Here is a 17,474-nt window from a genome sequence, read left to right on the forward strand (position 1 = left end):
AGAGGCTGAGCTGTCTCTGCCAACCGCACAAGGTAAAAACTCAGGGGAGACGCAGACACCCCCCGGCCTTCCCCTGCCTGCCCTAGTTTCTGAGCTGCTGACCGCAGGGCCGGCTTTGCAATGGGTCAGCAGTTGTGGTGGGCTTGGCCTGCCACGCTGCTAATTATATAAGCTATACTTACCTAGAAAGTATGGGTGGTTTCTTATGAATCTGGCTACTATGATTACAAACTTAATTCCCAAAAGTAACCCAAAATGTGGGTTCCTCCCTTTTTGTTTACCCTTGTCCCTGCCTTCTCCCAAAAGCATGCAAATATACGCAGAACAGAAAACAGGAAAGATTTTTGAACGAAAGACAATCCTTTTTTTCTTTTTCTTTTTTTGCTCACCTACGTTGTGTTTTACACGCAGTAGCTCATGTTATTGCCCTGTGGTCTGCCCGAAGGCCTTGTAAGGTCGTGACTTATTTCGCTGATGAGGAAACTGAGAGGTTAAGTGACTTGTCCAAGGTCCCAGAGATAAGTGGCTGAGCGAGGCTTGAGGGTAGGCTCGTCCTAGTCCAAAAGCCACTTTGGAGTCATTAGCTGACAAACTCAAGGACTATGAGCCAACCTATTAACCATCTTGGGCTCTGGCCTTTCAGCCAGCCTGGTGTGCCCATGCCCAGGGCCCAGGACGGTAAAGGCAGTTATCCTGAATTCATAAAAAAGAGCCAGGAGTCCAAGAACGCAGCTATGAGGGCCTGAAGCTGGAGCAGGTCAGGAAAACCTTAAGAGAATTCAGGACCCAGGCCTCACTACCTCCAAAGCCATGCCTTTCCCGTCAGCCCTGATGTGTCCAATCAGCTTCTGTTCTCAACAGCCTCACCATCACTTACAAGGCTATTAATTATATTGATCCAGGAGCAGATCAGTTTGACCTCAACACCTGGGCCAGACCAGGTCCTTTTCGATCTGTTTTTCGCTGGTTTTGTATATTTACCCCCAGCTTCCCTGTGCTTTGCCTCTACCCGCTTTTATCTACGGCTCTCTCTGGGGAGACACTCCTGAGGCACTGACTCGGTTTGCCCATTCGCACAGAGAGCCAGAAGTTCCCAGGAGTTTACATCCTGTCAAGCAACCCATAGGCCGTGGCTGACTGGTTGGGGGTACGGATCCCCGACTCCGTTGCCTTGAGGAGGGACAAACTCTCAAGATGCAATTTACGCTCCAGGTTCCCACTGAGAGCAGAACTCTGCCTGAAGCTGCGCCCTTGGCCCACTTCTTTCCCTTCTCTGACCTACTTTCCTCACTCCCTTCCCCATTTCCCCCGGAGCAGCACACTCTTAATCAATCCTTTGTGCGCAGATCTTCATGCTTCTGGTGCTTCTGGGGAACGGTCCTAAGGCAGCAGCGGGTTAGGATGACTTCCTGTGACCTTGCAGCAGGCCCCCGCCCCCGACAGTCTCCTAAGGGCCATCCCGCTGGACCTCCTCTTTTGTTCCTGACCTGCCCCAGCTTCAGCCCATTCTCTTCCAATTCTCTACCTTTGGATCTATCTTTTCTTCATGGTTAGGAAAGGAGTGATAGTCACATACAAAACAGTAAAGAAAAAGCCCGAATCCAAACCAGGTCTGTGTGATTCCAACTTCACACCTTAAGTTTTGTCTTTGCAGCTGATCTCTGGGATCCTGACCGTAGAATATCTTCCAAAAACTGTAATTGGGATTCACCCCATGGAACTTCCCCAGCTCAGACTCCCTTAAGGCTTCCTATCTGACCACTTAGAACCCAATGTGTGGCCCTGTCTGGCCCATCCATTGTGTCCCCAAATGGAAGACGTGATATCTTTGAACTTCATTCATGCATGCACACAGGCTAGAAAATATTTACTGAATGCATTCTCTATACCAGGCTCTATTTGAAACACTAGGGATACATGAGTATTGGGTTGGGGAAGGAAGGGAGGGACATTAAAGGCTCTTACTCTCTTTCTTGGTTTTAATTTTCTTTAAGGCCTTTTCCCAAACTCCACCAAAAGTTAAAAACAGTGTAACATAAAAACAATGGACTTGGGAAGGGAAAGGGGGAAAAAAGGGGCCCAAGTTTTAAAATACTCCAAGCAAAACACTAGCTCTGTGAGACTGGATAGATTCTTGTAAGGCGACTCTTCAACAGTGGTTCTCAGCCTGGGTGCAGCCAGGAGATATTTGGCAATGTCTGGAGACATTTGTTCACTGTCACAACTGGGGGATGGGGTCCTACTCTAGTAGACAGAGGCAAGAGATGCAGCGAAGTACCCAACCTTGCACAGAGCAGCCTCCCACGGCAAAGAAACCATTTGGCCCAAAATATCAATAGTGCTGAGGCTGAGAAACCTTACTTTATAACAATAGCTCCAAACCCATGAGGCTGGTGTAGAAACAAATGAACAACTCCTTCCCCCTCCATTTGAGTCCCCCCACTTTTCCTCCCTCTCTCCCCTGTAGCACGGAACAGCAACACATTCTCAGATCTGGGGTTTTGCTGGGAAACCTGAGGCCTGACCTAACTCTCCCCCCTCCCCAGCACACCTCACCCCAAGAGAATTGCCTACATTCACAAGGCAACTTTTCTCACTTCAAAGGAGATATTCTGTTCTCTCTGCAGTGACAGAGATTAAATAGGTGCTTATCCTCCTAGCATATGTTGGGAGGCTAAGGCCTCTTTTCTTGTTTTAAGAAGATGGAAGCCACAAAAAGATCATATAGCAAGTCTAATGGTAACCAGATTTCATCCTGTGTTTTACTGTAAAAACCAAGCTGCAGGCCTTTGCCTGCATGGAAAGCACTGGCAAGACCCAGCCCAGGTAAACTGGACTAGGAGCCTCTGGGGCTGATTGCACTTTGCCCTTTTCACAAGCTACAGCATTCTTAGCAAATGTCACTTCCTTCGCAACATTAATTAGAACTCACCCAGACTAGGAAATTGTGGGCATGGACTCAGCCATTCTTAATTAGAGTCTCAGCTGAGTCACTCCTGCACGGTCCAATATGGTAGCCTCTGGCCACAAATGGCAATTTAAATTTCAGTTAATTAAAATGTTTAAGAAACTAGAAATTCGGTACCTTAATCACACTCACCACATCTCAAGTGCTCATAGCCCCTGTGGCTAGTGATGGCCGTATTGGACAATCTAAATACAGGATTTTCCCACCATCACAGGAAGCTGGGCAGCCCTGCAGAATGATGTTGGGAAAACACTTCATTTCCCTGAGTCCTCATTTCTTCAGTGGTAAAATGGGGACCATGTTTGTTGACTAGCCCCTTTTCCAGAACTATTAGGAAGGTGAACCAGTGGAGTACATGTGCTTTGTAAAATGTAAACCAGGACGAAAATGTAAGGATTGTGGTAAGAGAGCCAATCATTTCCTTACCAAGGATGATCGGCTTTGCTTTATTGACAAGAAGCCAGAATGCTTCTCAGTACAGACGTTTTATTTCTGAATCCATCACTTACTGCTCAGGATGAACAGCTTCAAGGTGAGGAAGTTTTATGAGTACGTTTCCTTTCCTTTATAGCTAAGGTCTCTGGCTGTGTACACAGTAAACAGACTGATCCATTCAAGAGTCTTGCAGGTCAGGAATCTTCCCTTTGCCTTCTTATGAAGTGTTCGCTATGGCTTTGCATTTTTCTTCTTCCAAAAAAATCAGCCCAGCTCCTCCATCCTGAATGGGGTAGTCGAGCACACTGAGCCTCTGAGCTTGAGGGAGTCTTAGGATTTTTCTTATTTAGGATCAACAAAGCCTTCCAAATCAAACAGAAGGAATGATTCCCATTAAGCCCCGGCTCGTCTTTGGTGTTGTCTCTGCTGTCAGCTTGGACACACTCCTCCAAAAGAGCAAATCTCTGTTTTTACTTAGGCTTGTCCTGATCTGTTGTAAGTCATAACTCGATGAAAGCATTATAAAGCAATAAGAGTATGCATGTCAAGTAATTGCCTAAATTATGTCTGAGAGGGCTCAAAGCGTGCCAACGGGGCAGCTCAAGCAATCTAGAAGGTGCCATTGGAGCCTGGAAGGTTGAGCCGTTCCCAGGACTCTCGGGGGCCCTTGTGTTTTTCTAGTGGTAATAAGCTCAGCATTTGCATGAAGCTCTTCATGTTCTTTGGGGTGAAGATGCTTTTTCAACGTCAGCTGTTTAGCCGTAACATTCATTCCTCCTTGTGCAAGGAGACTGGAAAATGGAGTCATGGGACCGGGCAAGCAGGAGGTGTTGCCTTGTCACTCCTTCTCCATATCACGACTACCCCAGTGAACAAGGCAGACAAAAGTCCAGGCCTTGTGGAGCCTGTATTCTAGTGTGGAGGGGAAAAGGGCGAGGGAGAAAAGTAATAACAAACGATCAGAAATTTGTTGTATCAGAAATATATACGCGAAATGAGAAAAATATAATGGGACAGGAATTCTAGAGATGGGAGAACGAGTTGAAGTTTCACAAAACATGATCAGGAAAAGCCTCAAAAGTGGCAGTTCAGCAGGACCCGGAAGGAAACGGGGATGCAAGCCCTGGTGATGTCAGTAGGGAGTGCTCATCCGGCAAAGGAAGCTGGCAAGTGCAAAGGCCCTGGGGCAGAGGCACGCCTGGCCTCTGGGAGGAAAGCGGAGCAGATGAGAGCAGCTGAGGCAGAGTGAATGGGGGGGGGGCACAGCTGGAGATGAGGTCACAGAGGAGACATTCAGACAGATGTTCTAGGACCTCCTTCAGTATTCTCCTCGACATGACAAGGAACTCTTTGGAGAGTTTTGAGCAGAGGAGTGAAACCATCTGACTTGTTATTAAAGGATCTTTCTGGAGTCTCTGTTGAGAGTAGACAGGTGAGGGGAAGGCAAAGCCAGAATGAAAGCAGTTTATGATCAGCCAACCTCCCAGGCTTTTCCCTGACCCCTATTTTCCGTCAGCAGTTCACTGCCCTTGTCTCTAGTGCCTGCAACACTCACGCCTAATCAGCGCTCTGCTCAGTGGGCAGCTCATAGGCCGCGAGGGATTGTGCCACTGGATTCGCTCTGTTCGTCCAGCTCCCCTCGGAGCCTCATGAAACCAGAGCTCATCATTGTTGGAAGGAACCTGGACAATTACTTGGCTCAACTGTTCATTTTTTAAAGTTGTGAAATGGATCATACATAGAGAACAGTGCAAATGAGAATGATAAAGTGCTTACGACCTACTCTTCAGGATCCCTTAGGTACCCAGTGTCCCTTCCCAGTGTCATGCCCCTCCCTTCACCTTCACTCCCGCCCAGAAGTAACTACCATTCCACCTGTTGCTAATCACTCCCCAGCCTTATTTTGTAGGTCTCCCGCGTACCCATGAAGATCTAAATAATGTTTACTTTCGAAAAATGTTTAGTTTGGGGAAATGGGGTAGAGGCACAACCTATGTGTGTCCCTGCTAGCTAGAGACCCACAGAAGACCAACTGAGCAGAGTCTCTAGGTCATCACCTGGCTTCGGTCTCCCTGAGGTTTTACAAGTACTCCTTTTGGGGACGACACCGGGCAAGGTCACAAGCGAGTCACCAGAAACCTAGAACTCACTTCAGGAACACCACAGCTTGTCTGGCAAGGCTGTGGTGTGGGCCAAGAACTAGACCTATAGAAGGGGTGTAGTTATGGAGAGTGGGCTGCTCTGAATCTCCATGGTCTAGGTCCAGCTTTCTAGGTCAGGTCAAAGCAGAACATTTCTGCAGCTGATGTCAGTGTCCTCAGCTTAACCAGGAACAAGGCAAGGAGCAGAGAGCAGGGCTTTTCTCGGCCTATTGTCAAGACAAGCCAGGTATAGTTCAGAGTCCAGACCACACCCTCCTGGGAGTCCTGTCCTCAGGTGAGGTAGGAACTCGGCGTTGACGACCCTCGGTGGGTCTGCCTTTGCTCACATCTGGTGGGCTGCCCTTCGTGGGTAGACACCACTGCCTTCCTGGGCACCCGTTCCCTCTCCTCCTGGGAATCCCCCCCCATCCTCTCTTCTTTGGACTCTGCTATGTTCTGTATCCATGTCTTCTTCATTCTTCATTTATTCTTTCATTTTTTTGAAGTATACCCTCCACTTTGAGACCTTGACTATCTGAAAACGTCTCCATTCTACCCTCAACTATAATTAATAATTTGGCTAGGTACACAATTGTCACTTGGATATCGCTTACCTTTAGAGTTTTGGGAGATGCTGTTGTTGGAAAAACCTAAAGCTATTCTGATAACTGAACCTTTGTATGTAGTCTGTTTGTCCCTTCCAGAAACTCATAGAAGCTTTTATTTGGTTTCCACTATTCAGAAATTTCATAGTAATTCTTTATGTATATATTTTTTCGTCTCATGTGCACTAAGTGACAACTCTTTCAATCACTTAACCCATATCCTTCCATCCTGGGAAGTTTTCTTAAATTATTTCCTAGATTGCTTCTGCTCTTCCCTTGGCTTCTCTGATCTCTCTGTCTGGAATTAGACCAGTCCTCTCATATTGTTATAATGTTTTTCCTATTTTAATTTTTGTTTTTGCTCAACTTTTTGTAATATTTCTTCACATTTATCTTGCAGTCCTTCTATAGAGATGTTTATTGCTGTTCTCGTGTTTTTAATTTTAGAAACTCATTTTCTTCTCTCTGTATTTCACAGCATCTTTTCCTCATTTTATTCATGGTTTATCTTGTCTCTCTTGAAAACATCCACGAAAGATGTTTTGGCATTTCGTCTCCATCATGTCTGTCCCTCTCTGCTGCATTTCCTCTGCTTATTTGTTGTTGTCCTATATTTCAGAGTAGGGCCTGTCCTAATGTCTGGTAGTGCTGGTTGCTTGCTATGAACCAGAAGACTTACTGGAAGCTCTCAGCAGAGCAGTAGAGCTCATCAGCATGGACTTTATCAGACTGTGTGTCAGGAAATCCCCTTGTCAGTATCTTTTAGTCTTTCTTCTTGGCTGGGGATTAGAGTCCCCAGAAGCGACACTACCCATCTCAGGCCTGAAGGGGAAGATCCGACAGAATTCTGGGATCAAATGGGGAAGAGGGATGGAGAGTTCTTCTATAGCATTCATTGTACAGGCACTTCAGTCCCTTTGCTGTGGTTTCTACCCTGCATGCCTGGTATCCCTTAGTCCAGCGATCTCCAGCTTTACCCCTCCATAAACTAAGCTTTCAGACTTACCATTTTTTAGTTGCAAAACCATTTAAGGTAAATGATACTAGATCAGTAACAAATTCTGAAATTTCCATGGCTTAACTGAATACATTCACTTCATACTCCTGCAAAGTCTATTGTCCGTGTTCCTACTTAGTAGGCAGCTCCCAAGCAGTCATTCAGGGCCCAGTTTCTTTCCATCTTGTGACTCCACCAGGTCTCACACATTGCTCAATTCAGGTCTTGGAGGCAGAAAGAAAGAGGGATTGTGCATGTAAAGTTGTTATGGACCAAGCCTGAAAGTGGTGCATATCACTGTGCTCACACCGCAGTGTGGACTCGGTCACATGGCCATACCTAACCGCAAAGGAGCCTGGGAAATGTATCAAGCTGTGTGCGCGGAAGGAAGAGGAAGTGGGCTTTGGGGAGCACACAGCAATCACTACTCCAAAGACCCTGGCATATTGCTTAACCTCCATGAGTCTTAATGTTTTAACCTATAAAACAGTAAAATTGGAACAATACTGCTTGCCTCACAGTGTTTTTGAGAAGATTACATTTGTGAACTGCTTGGTCTGGTCCCAGGCATACAATAAACCTGCATGGAATAATTTTTATTATTATAATATACTTTCTTACCTTTCATTCATTCATTTTCTAAAAAATGGAGATCATGAGCGGTCAAATCTTTTATCTTTCAAGAAGAAATTCTTAAAGCAGAAGGCAGGATACAGAAGAATCAGAAACAAAGAAGGAGGAGAAGACCTGCAAAGTGAATGTCAAGTCCATTTAATTTCTATGTTAAACATTTTCTGAACACCTATTACACACCAAGCATTGCGTTAGAGTCCCAGAGATACCAAGATAAATAAGGCCCCGCCCTTAAGGCCACCACACTGTCTGAGAATCAAAAAGCTAAACTTCATCACTCTCTTGGAAGCTTTGGGCTATTTTTCAAGAGAAAGCTTGAGGATGTCCCAGAGAATAAAATAACCTGAAATAATTTTCCAGCTTAGTGGGCAAAACTTGAATTAGTCAAACTTATCAACCATCTCCATGTTGCTAAGCCCCGCGGCTAAGTTTCGGTCTTGATCTTCCTTGACTTGCAGCTGATCACGACCTCACCCTTGAAACAGCGTCTTCACGAGGCTTCTAGGACAACACACACCCAGGTTTTGCTTTTAATTCATCGGCTTTTCCTTATTAGTCATTTGTACTGGTTCTTCATTCTGCAGGGCTCAGTCTTAGCATCTCTTCTCAATGCACCCCTTTCCCTTAGGGACCTCACACAGGGCTAACAGCTTTCAATACCATCTATAAATTGAAGACTTCCAAAATTATGCATCCTGAATTTCAGATTCAAATATCCAATTGTCTACTCAGCTTCTGTGCCTGGGAGCCTAGCTGTTGAACTGCTGGTTTCCCCTGTTCCCATACCTGCTCGTTCCACAGCATTTCCCCATTTCATCAATTAGCAGCATCCTTCTGTTGTTCAGTCCACAAACTTAGGAGTCACCCTTGACTCCTCTCTCTCACACTTCGTTCAGCCCACAGTAAATACTATTGGCTCCACTTTCAAAATATAACTGAACCCAAATATTTTATACTCTTATTACCACTGCCCTGATCCAAGGCACCATCATCTCATGGGTTATCTCATTAGACTCCTAATTTTTCTTCCTTCTTTTTACCAGAGCATTTATCACTGCGTGTCATAATTATTGTCTGTCTCTGCCACTACAATGTAAGTTGCAAGAAGAGAAATACGTTTTTGTCTGTTGTGTTCACTGTTGTATCCCCAATAGCTAGAACATTGTATGGCACTTAGTAGGTGTTCAATATTTTTTGAGTAAATGAAGAAAAGACTGTAGACACTATTTTTAATATGCCTGCCTCAATTTACAATGGCCCCTTTCATCTTGAAAGAAATCAAGGAGCTTAATATGATATGAACAGTTCTGCAGCCTTCATCTCTTTTAGAGTGTGATCATAGTTGCCAGAGCGGGAGCTGGGGCTGGCCCCAGGCAGAAAGACGAGACCTCAGGAAAATGGCACTGGTTGAGTTATCTGGGCCCAGTAGAAATGCTACAGCCTGATGGTTTTAAAACACGCAAGTCAGCACAATGCCCCCTCCTCCTCCGCGACTCCCTCACAGGCAAAGTTAGCAGCCATTTCTTCTAGGAATCCCTGGCACTTCACTCACTGAACTTAGAAGATTCTATGGTTCATGTAGTAGACAATGCTGTTAATTCCCTTTATAGCCCCAGCACCTAGCTCAAGTGATTAACTCATCTTTGTTTTCCTGCAACTGTCCCAATTTTAAAACTGAGAGGTTTGCATCCAGAGAACCCTTCAGCCCTGGATAAATCAAGATGTTGGGTCACCCTATACTTAGCACAGCACCTGTTGCCTGGTAGACCACAATAAGCAAATGTTGGATGGAACTAATTGTGTTGCAGTTATCTGTCCATGTGCCCATTCCCACCCCAGTGTCTGGCATATGGCACAATGTTTCCTAAAACATGTTTCAGAGACCCCCTAGTTCTGTATGATATCAACAAAGGTCATTGCTGTAGCCAATGCAGGCCGGTGCCACACCCAGATCTCCCTTCCAGAGATGATGCATCCATCCCCTAGATAATCTGACTGTTGAATATTAACAACTCACAGTGATCCCCTTCACAACAACAATCACCTCAGCCTGCGGGAGGCTTGTTGCCTGGGGATTTCACAGACTTTTTTGCCTTTCTTCCCAAAGGGTTGTGGCGGTGAAAACTGTCTGATACTGGAGTAAAAAGCTCATCCCACTTTCTTAAAGATGAGACAACACCGTAGTGTCACTCACACTCTGGAGCTCCCCAGGAGCTAGATTTCAGCTGAACCTACATCTTTGTGAAGCTGCTTCTCTCACTTCCTTACAAATTTCCCCTAAGAGACATCCCTTAATAAATCACTTGCAAAATACTCCCTGTCTTTGATTCTGCTTCTAATGAGCCAAACATAAAACAATTTATTACTTAGAGTTATCTCAGGAAAATACAGATTCTGGAGTTGGGTCACCCACCTCATTGCTGCTGACAATGAGGACCCCCGCCTCTACTGGCCAGTGGAGAGAGATGGTCCTTGCTGTGCACGATAAATGCTAGGATTCTCCCCTGAACGTGGATAGAATACAGGTGTAAGGAGATGCACTGGCTTGTCTATATGTATCTCTACAAGGGAAAGATACAAGGAAAATGGTCATTATACAGATAGTGGAGTTTTGGGTAGTTGTTGAGTGCCTTTGATACACTAAAGAAAGAGAACATCATGGGTTCAGATGGCTTCCTTGTAAATTCAAACCAAAGTGTGAAATTCAATGGGCTAATGACTTTGGGAAAAATAATTTCAAGAGATTCTCCTATCCTATAGCCAGAGAGCCAATTGAGCCAAAACCAGACTCCAGACTAATTGTAATAGTAGAACTTGAAAGAAGGTTGGATTCTAATCCTTACAAAGCCTTCTAATGCCACAGTTGGGCTCTGACAGAGAAAAAGTGTGACCCTGAGGCCTGGGGTAAGGCTATGAGGGTAGATATACTCGAGAGTCTTGAACTACCAGTTTTTCTTGAACTCTCTGGGCCTGCAGAAGTGAGCCACTCCCTCTTGTTAGAAGACAGAGCCTCTTCTTCCCACCTAGCCTGAACTGAAGGTTGCACAAATAAGGCAGGTGCTTGATAAGACAATGCTTGCCCTTCTCAGGATCTGACTCCATTTCCCTTCCTAGCTACCAGTCCCATAATTAGGGTCAAGTCTCAGCTTGACCTGACTGACAAAGTGCTTGGCCTACTAAGGCAGATGAGGGGCTTCATAGCAACCGAATGACAGACATGGGTAAATGTACCAGCAGGAATTAGGAAAGAATGTCAGAGATGAATCACAAAGGTATTGGATCAAGGAGAACTGCATAAACTTGGGTAGGGGGAGTTTATCAGTATCGGGGCACTTTATTTAACACTAATCCCCAATAATTTTTGGAATACACTGATTGTTGTTAAAATACCTGACCTGGGGGCCAGTCTGATAAATTGCTGAGATGGATGTTGGAAACTTAGAAGAAACAACTGTCAATAGTAAATGAAGTTAATAACAGATCTGCTGGGCAGATTGTGCAGGAAGAGATCCAAGAGCCCATGAAAATGGGTCTACTGAATGGGAACAAAGAATTTATTAGCTGTCCCTGTTCCTCAGGAGAGCCCATAAAACATTCTGTTTACCAAGGCAATTAAGAATATGTTGGCCAGGGGAGCGCCAGCATTGTTCGGAAGCTCAGCATTGGCTGTCCTTTAGGCCGAGCTGATGATAGGAGTTACCTCGTAGCAATGGGATGGCAGAGGCCAGGAAACAGCGCTTAACTTCAGAAACCACGTAGACAGAACTAAAGAAACGAAGAGCAAGGTGGGAATGGCAGCCTGGGAGGCCTGACCTTTAAGAATATACAGAGAGCCCGGCCGGGCGTGGCTCAGCGGTTGAGCATCGACCTAGGATCCTGGCGATTGGGGTCGATTCCCGGTCAGGGCACATGCCCGGGTTGTGGGCTCGATCAATGACTCTCTCATCATTGATGTTTCTATCTCTCTCTCCCTCTCCTGTCCTCTCTCTGAAATCAATAAAGATATATATATATATAAAAGATATATATATATATAAAAAAATATACAGAGATAGCTAACAGAACACAGTGTTTCTAAGGGCAAGGCAGACAGACAGCCAACAAGAAATTAAATGAATGCTTTACTATAAGACTGCTCAAAGCTTACAATAGGTTAAGGTATACTTGTGATCCTCTAAGACAGGTGTCTCAAACTTATATGACCAGGGAATCCTTTTTTTTTTTTTTTTTTTTTAATATATCTTTATTGATTTCAGAGAGAGGAAAGGAGAGGGAGAGAGAGAGAGAAACATCAATGATGAGAGGGTCATTGATCGAGCCAGCAACCGAGCATGTGCCCTGACTGGGAATCGAACCCCGATCGCCTGGATCCTAGGTTGACCTGCTGAGCCACGCCCGGCTGGGCAGGAATCCTTTTTTTTTAAGAACCCTTCCTGGGATTGGTATTTTACAAAATAATAATGCTACACAGCTCACTGTTCAAAATATTTATGGGGTGAATGCACATATGTACGCATAATCGGTTCCTTAGTACAACTTCATATAGTCATTGGACATATCTAGGGCTCCAAAGCATTATTCCAATGCCTACATCCTAGGAGGAAAAAAAAAATGAGGAAAATATTGATCTAGTAATGAAAGAATAAAAACTTTGCTAACAGACTGGCCGGACCACAAACTCAAACAGCCCAGGAGCAGTCAGCATTTGATATGACAGCAAACCGTTCACCCTCTCCCACCCCAGAAAAAGCTGACAAAGGCAGGACATCAAGAAAAATGACTTTGGGGAAATTAATGGAACAATGTATAGAGAAGAGAAGAGAGTCAATAATGAAATTGGTCCAATTTAAACATCCCAGGCCAAGACCACAAGGTAAAAAACTTATTTTCAGTTACATTCAATGCTGAAAATAAGTCCCTCTGATTTATTTAGCATTCCAGAAGATAAAGAACAATAAACTACTACTTCAAGCGCATTACGTTATCGTCAGTTATAGGCTTCGGGGACTCAGAGCTGGGCACGATGCAATCAAGAGCACACAGTGAGCTTTGTCCCTTCCAGCTGACTGCCTCCGTGATCCCACCGCCGCATCAACAAAAAGGCTCCAACCGTCATCACAGGTAATTTCCCTTCCATCAGCAGGCAAGCCCTAAATAGAGGGGATAAGTCCAGCATCAGCATTCGTTCCGAAAGAAAGATCCACTTTTGCCCAGCATCTGTTTTCTGCCTCGGGCTCTGTTGTTCGAACTCTTCAGGAACAATCTCTACTCTGTTCCTTTGGAAGGTGTCTCGTTCACTGTGCTCCAAACCCTGCTGGCAGGACACCGTGACTCACACTTGGGAGCGCCAGTTGCTCCCTTTCCAGTCCCACTGTTAACCAGATGTAGGCTTCAGCTCACGCTCAGACGACTGCTCTAGGCCCGATTAGTCGCCCAACCTAAATCTCTTGCCATTTAATTTTTCCTTTATACCTCTCCTGCCCTGTCCTGTTTAAAAGCCACCAGCAATCTAGTGTGCCATGACTGAAGATCCATTTGATAGGATCCAAGAGGTGGTGAGGATATTTTGAGGTTTGGAGTTAGACAGACCTCAGGCCCAATCTGGGAGGCCAGCTGAGTCTTCTTGGGAAAGTGACTTCACCTCCTTGGGCCTTAGATGCCTCATCTGAAAATGGGAATAAGCTTTGATGTTGTAGGACTTTGTGCATCGTGAGAATGTACGCAGGGTGTGTGGCACCATGTGTAGCATATAGTAGGCGCTCTCTAAGAGGCAGCTTAAACACACACACACACAGGGCGGGCAAAGGTAGGTTTGCAGTTGTTAGTAGGCAAAACAGAGTTTACTCTTGTATTATGATTATTAATTATCATATTATTTTCCATACGAACAACTGTACCAACAGCTCCATCAGCTTCCAACAATATGGGCATCAACTCTCAATGAAATTTTAAATATGTGCCCTTTAGTCAAATTATCAGGGACTCAAATATGTTATAGATGCTGCTGAAACTGCAAGCATGGTCTGAAAGTCCTTTCCAGCTCTAACGTTTCCTTTCTTCTTTTTTTTTTTTTTTCTTTTTTTAAATATATCTTTATTGATTTCAGAGAGAGGAAAGGAGAGGGAGAGAGAGAGAGATAGAAACACCAATGATGAGAGAGTCATTGATCAGCTGCAGCCCGCAACCCGGGCATGTGCCCTGACCGGGAATCGAACCCTGATCGCCTGGATCCTAGGTCGATGCTCAACCGCTGAGCCACGCACAGCCGGGCACGTTTCCTTTCTTATTGGAATATAAGATGCTTTTTCCCCCAAAAGACTCCCAAAGTCACAGAACAGAAAATTAAAGCTAAGCTGTCCTCTGACATGAAAGAAGAGACTTCAGGCGAGTATAAAAGTGGGAACTAGAAAAAGAATAAAGTTCACAAGACCATTTTTTTGAGTCGTCAGAATGGACATTCCATCGGTTTAATATGAAGAGTCAGCTCTACTTAAGTCCCAGAATGTCTCCTGAGCGTCCACCATGAGCCAGGCCCCATGGTCAGCCCCGGACACCCCAGGGGAGCACTGAGACTTGAAGCAAGGGACTTACAGGGTCAGACCTGCGTTTGGGAGCGGTCACTGGAGGGAGGGGGGTTGAGTGGAGGAAAAAGACAAGGCGGGGGAAGGTTAGGAGATGGTTGAAAACGTCCAGGCAAAATCCTCTGAGGCCTGAGCTGGCTGGGCGAGAGGGAGTGGGGTGCGCGGGAAAGAGCCGCAGACTCGGGGGCTGGTCCAAAGGCACGAGCGATGGGTTTACGCTCCTACCAGCGAGGGAGCATCCGTGACAGACGGGGTGGGGGGACTAGGTGCCTCTCAGAAGCCAGTCCTATCCCCGGGGCCAGCTGAAGATTGGGGTTTTCCTTGAATCGTCCTCAGAAATCTGCGCAGGAGAAAAACAAGAGGCCGGACAAGAAGATGCATGTCTGAGGTAAAGGGAAAAACATGTTTGGTCCCAAGGGGGGGGAGGAAAGAGGAGGAATGTTCTGGAGCAATCTGCCCTGAGGTGAGGACTGGTTTGGGAGGCTGCCAGGGTCGGCAGCGAGATGTTAATGAGGGTTATCAGCTGTCCCTGACACACAGGCAGGCGGCATCCTGGCAGCCGGGAGCTGGAACCAGCCAAACCGCGGGTGAGTGTGTGTGAGTGTGTGAGTGTGTGAGTGTGTGTGTGTGTGTGTGTGTGCATGTTCCAGAAGAAATAGTAGGCTTACTGTATGCAGATGTCCTCAGAAAGCAAATGGTCATGGTGCAACCTGTGAACACCCACCTTTGGGGGGGGCGCTGGACAGTTCTCAGTGGGGCCCATTTCCATAAAGTTGCTTCATTCCACTTTCATCTCTGGCAGAAAGGGGGGCCCTTTTGCCCTCCCACAAACACACACAGCCGAACACACACAGTCACACAGACAGCAGCCCCAGAGGCCTTCTCTGCATTGAGGGCCTGTCTTTTTTTCTTGCCAATCCATCTTTGCACACCAGGGCTTATATTTAAGCCATCCGTCTTAAGTAAACTATTCCCATAAATGGTGCTCGTAGAATATGCTAAGATCCAGATAGCAAATGGAGGCGGCCCAAGGGCATCGCTCAAGCAGTATTTTGGCTTTTTACCCCATTGGACACCAGGAATCCACTTGGTGTCCTAGGTGGCCTGAAAAAGATTTGACTTCTGGAAATCTTGGTAGCAAAGACAGCAAAAGCATTAACTTTGCAATCGGGTGGGCTTTGGCTGAGCGGTGGCTTTTCCACTGGCCCAGGGCCTCTGACTTCATCTCTCTGCTTTGGTTTCCCCATCCGTAACATGGCAATAATCACCAGGAGTAGGATGACCATTCTCCCCATTTTCCAGATGGGGAAAGCTGAGATAGAAGAATTGTCCCAGATGGAGCAACTAGTAATAGCACAGCTTGAATCTGAACCCAGGTGGTCTGTCCCCTCCGTGTATTGCCTACTGTGCTTACACAAAATTCCTTCTTTAGCCCTCAAAATGACTCTGCAGATGAGAACTTGGATAAAATACTTAACTCCCTCAGTCTCCATTGGCTCAAGAGAAGCTAGGGTTTTGTTCCTGCATCCTCGCAGGATCTTACAGGTAATAACCAAGAAACGCAGCTAATAGGGTGAGCTGGGCGAGCGCCTGGGCAGTCGAGGGCACAGCCGTCAGAGCCTGTAGTCAGTGCAGTGGTAATAGTAACTGTGTTGCTAGCATCACAACACCCATTGTACTCTAATTATTTGTTTTGGTGCTTGTGATTTCCTCGAACTACATATATGTTCCATGAGGACAGAAATGCTCTTTCTTATTTGCCCTCGCACTCGCAGCCTTTGGCAGCCTGACACAGACCTGGAACATACTGTGCTTCGATGTTATGAATGAATAAATGGCTTTAATACTGCCTTTCTCTTGGACTGCTGTAAGGATTAAGTGAGGTAATGTGTGTAAAACAGCTCGTACAACGTTTGGCTTGAGAAGTCCACCCAATTAGTGTTAGATCTTTCCCCTTCGCGAGGAGAACACATCCTCTGAGACAAACACTCTGGAATCACATGGTCCAGAGGGTAACAAGCAGAATGTCTGGGCTCCTCCGATGAACACAAACATCCCAGCCAGAACCCAGGCGCCACGTGATGTGGGCAGGTGAGCTGAAGAGGGGCACCAGCCGGGCCCCGCCTTGGTGGGCAGCCCCTCCCTGCATCCCGGAGAACCAAGCCGCGGGCGTGTCTGAAAGTCTCGAGAGCAGGACAGGGAAGGCACTTGATGTTCTGATCGGTTACGGCGCCCGGTGAGGGCCGCGCACGGCACACACAGGCCGCTCTCACCTACCGGGTACCAGGAAAGGGTTTGGCAGCGATGAAGGAAAGCGCAGCCAGTCTACCCACGAGCCAGCGTGCTGCATCCATAAAGGGATGATTCAGCTGAGCGCATTTGGAAACAGAAACTGCCAACAATGTTCAGAAACTCTGAACAGAAATAGTTGTTCAGAAACGAAATAGAAATGTAACGAACAGTTGGGCAAAAACGTCTCTTGCTCGAAACTGCTCAGAAAATAGCTAAAAGCAAGACAACAGGCAGTTCGTTGTCTTGGCTCTACTAACTGTGACCTGAGACAAGGCAACTAACACCTCTGAGCTTCCCATATCCCCATCTGCGAAATAAAGAATACTCACTTCGTCCAGGTCTGAGGAGTTTAAGGAAGCAATCTGTATAAAGGCACTGACGACGGGTGCATCTGCTACCATCACCACCGCCTAGAGGCAGCACCCTGGTTAGAGGGTCCACACCCCCTGGAGTCAGTGCGCTCCTATCTCCCCTCTTAAGTGGCTCTAGTGGTTGTATTATTGTGTTTTGCTGTCACTTGTCTATTAATATAATTTACCCAGGGCTCGTAATAGGACAAGTGGCAAATAAGAACTCAGAGGTGGAAGGGACCTGGATCGTCCTCAAATGAGATAAGCCACTCCAGAAATAAATGACAGGGCATTGGCTGGGTTTGGGGGGTGGAGAAGAGAAGGGGGTGATATGGACCAAGGAGACTGGAAGAGGGCGACAAATAAGAAAAGAGGCAACAGAGAGCAACAGAGAGAGCTGAAGGCCAGAACTGGCCCAAATGAGAGAGAGGAAGCCGGGGAACAGCTCACAGTCACCCCCTTCATTGATTCT

General features: G+C 46.2%; 1 long non-coding RNA gene across 1 annotated transcript; it reads right to left on the reverse strand.

The window, feature by feature from the left end:
• Positions 1–3,358: 3,358 nt before the first annotated feature.
• On the reverse strand, positions 3,359–17,133 carry LOC308552393. The gene is made up of 5 exons (XR_013998126.1): positions 16,982–17,133; positions 12,760–12,929; positions 10,193–10,340; positions 7,768–7,893; positions 3,359–4,315 (listed from the first exon to the last, which is right to left on the reverse strand). It is a non-coding gene; the product is annotated as an uncharacterized lncRNA (long non-coding RNA).
• Positions 17,134–17,474: the final 341 nt, after the last annotated feature.

This window comes from Miniopterus schreibersii (assembly GCF_964146895.1).
Source record: "Miniopterus schreibersii genome assembly, chromosome: 2".
NCBI classification, from domain to species: domain Eukaryota; kingdom Metazoa; phylum Chordata; class Mammalia; order Chiroptera; family Miniopteridae; genus Miniopterus; species Miniopterus schreibersii.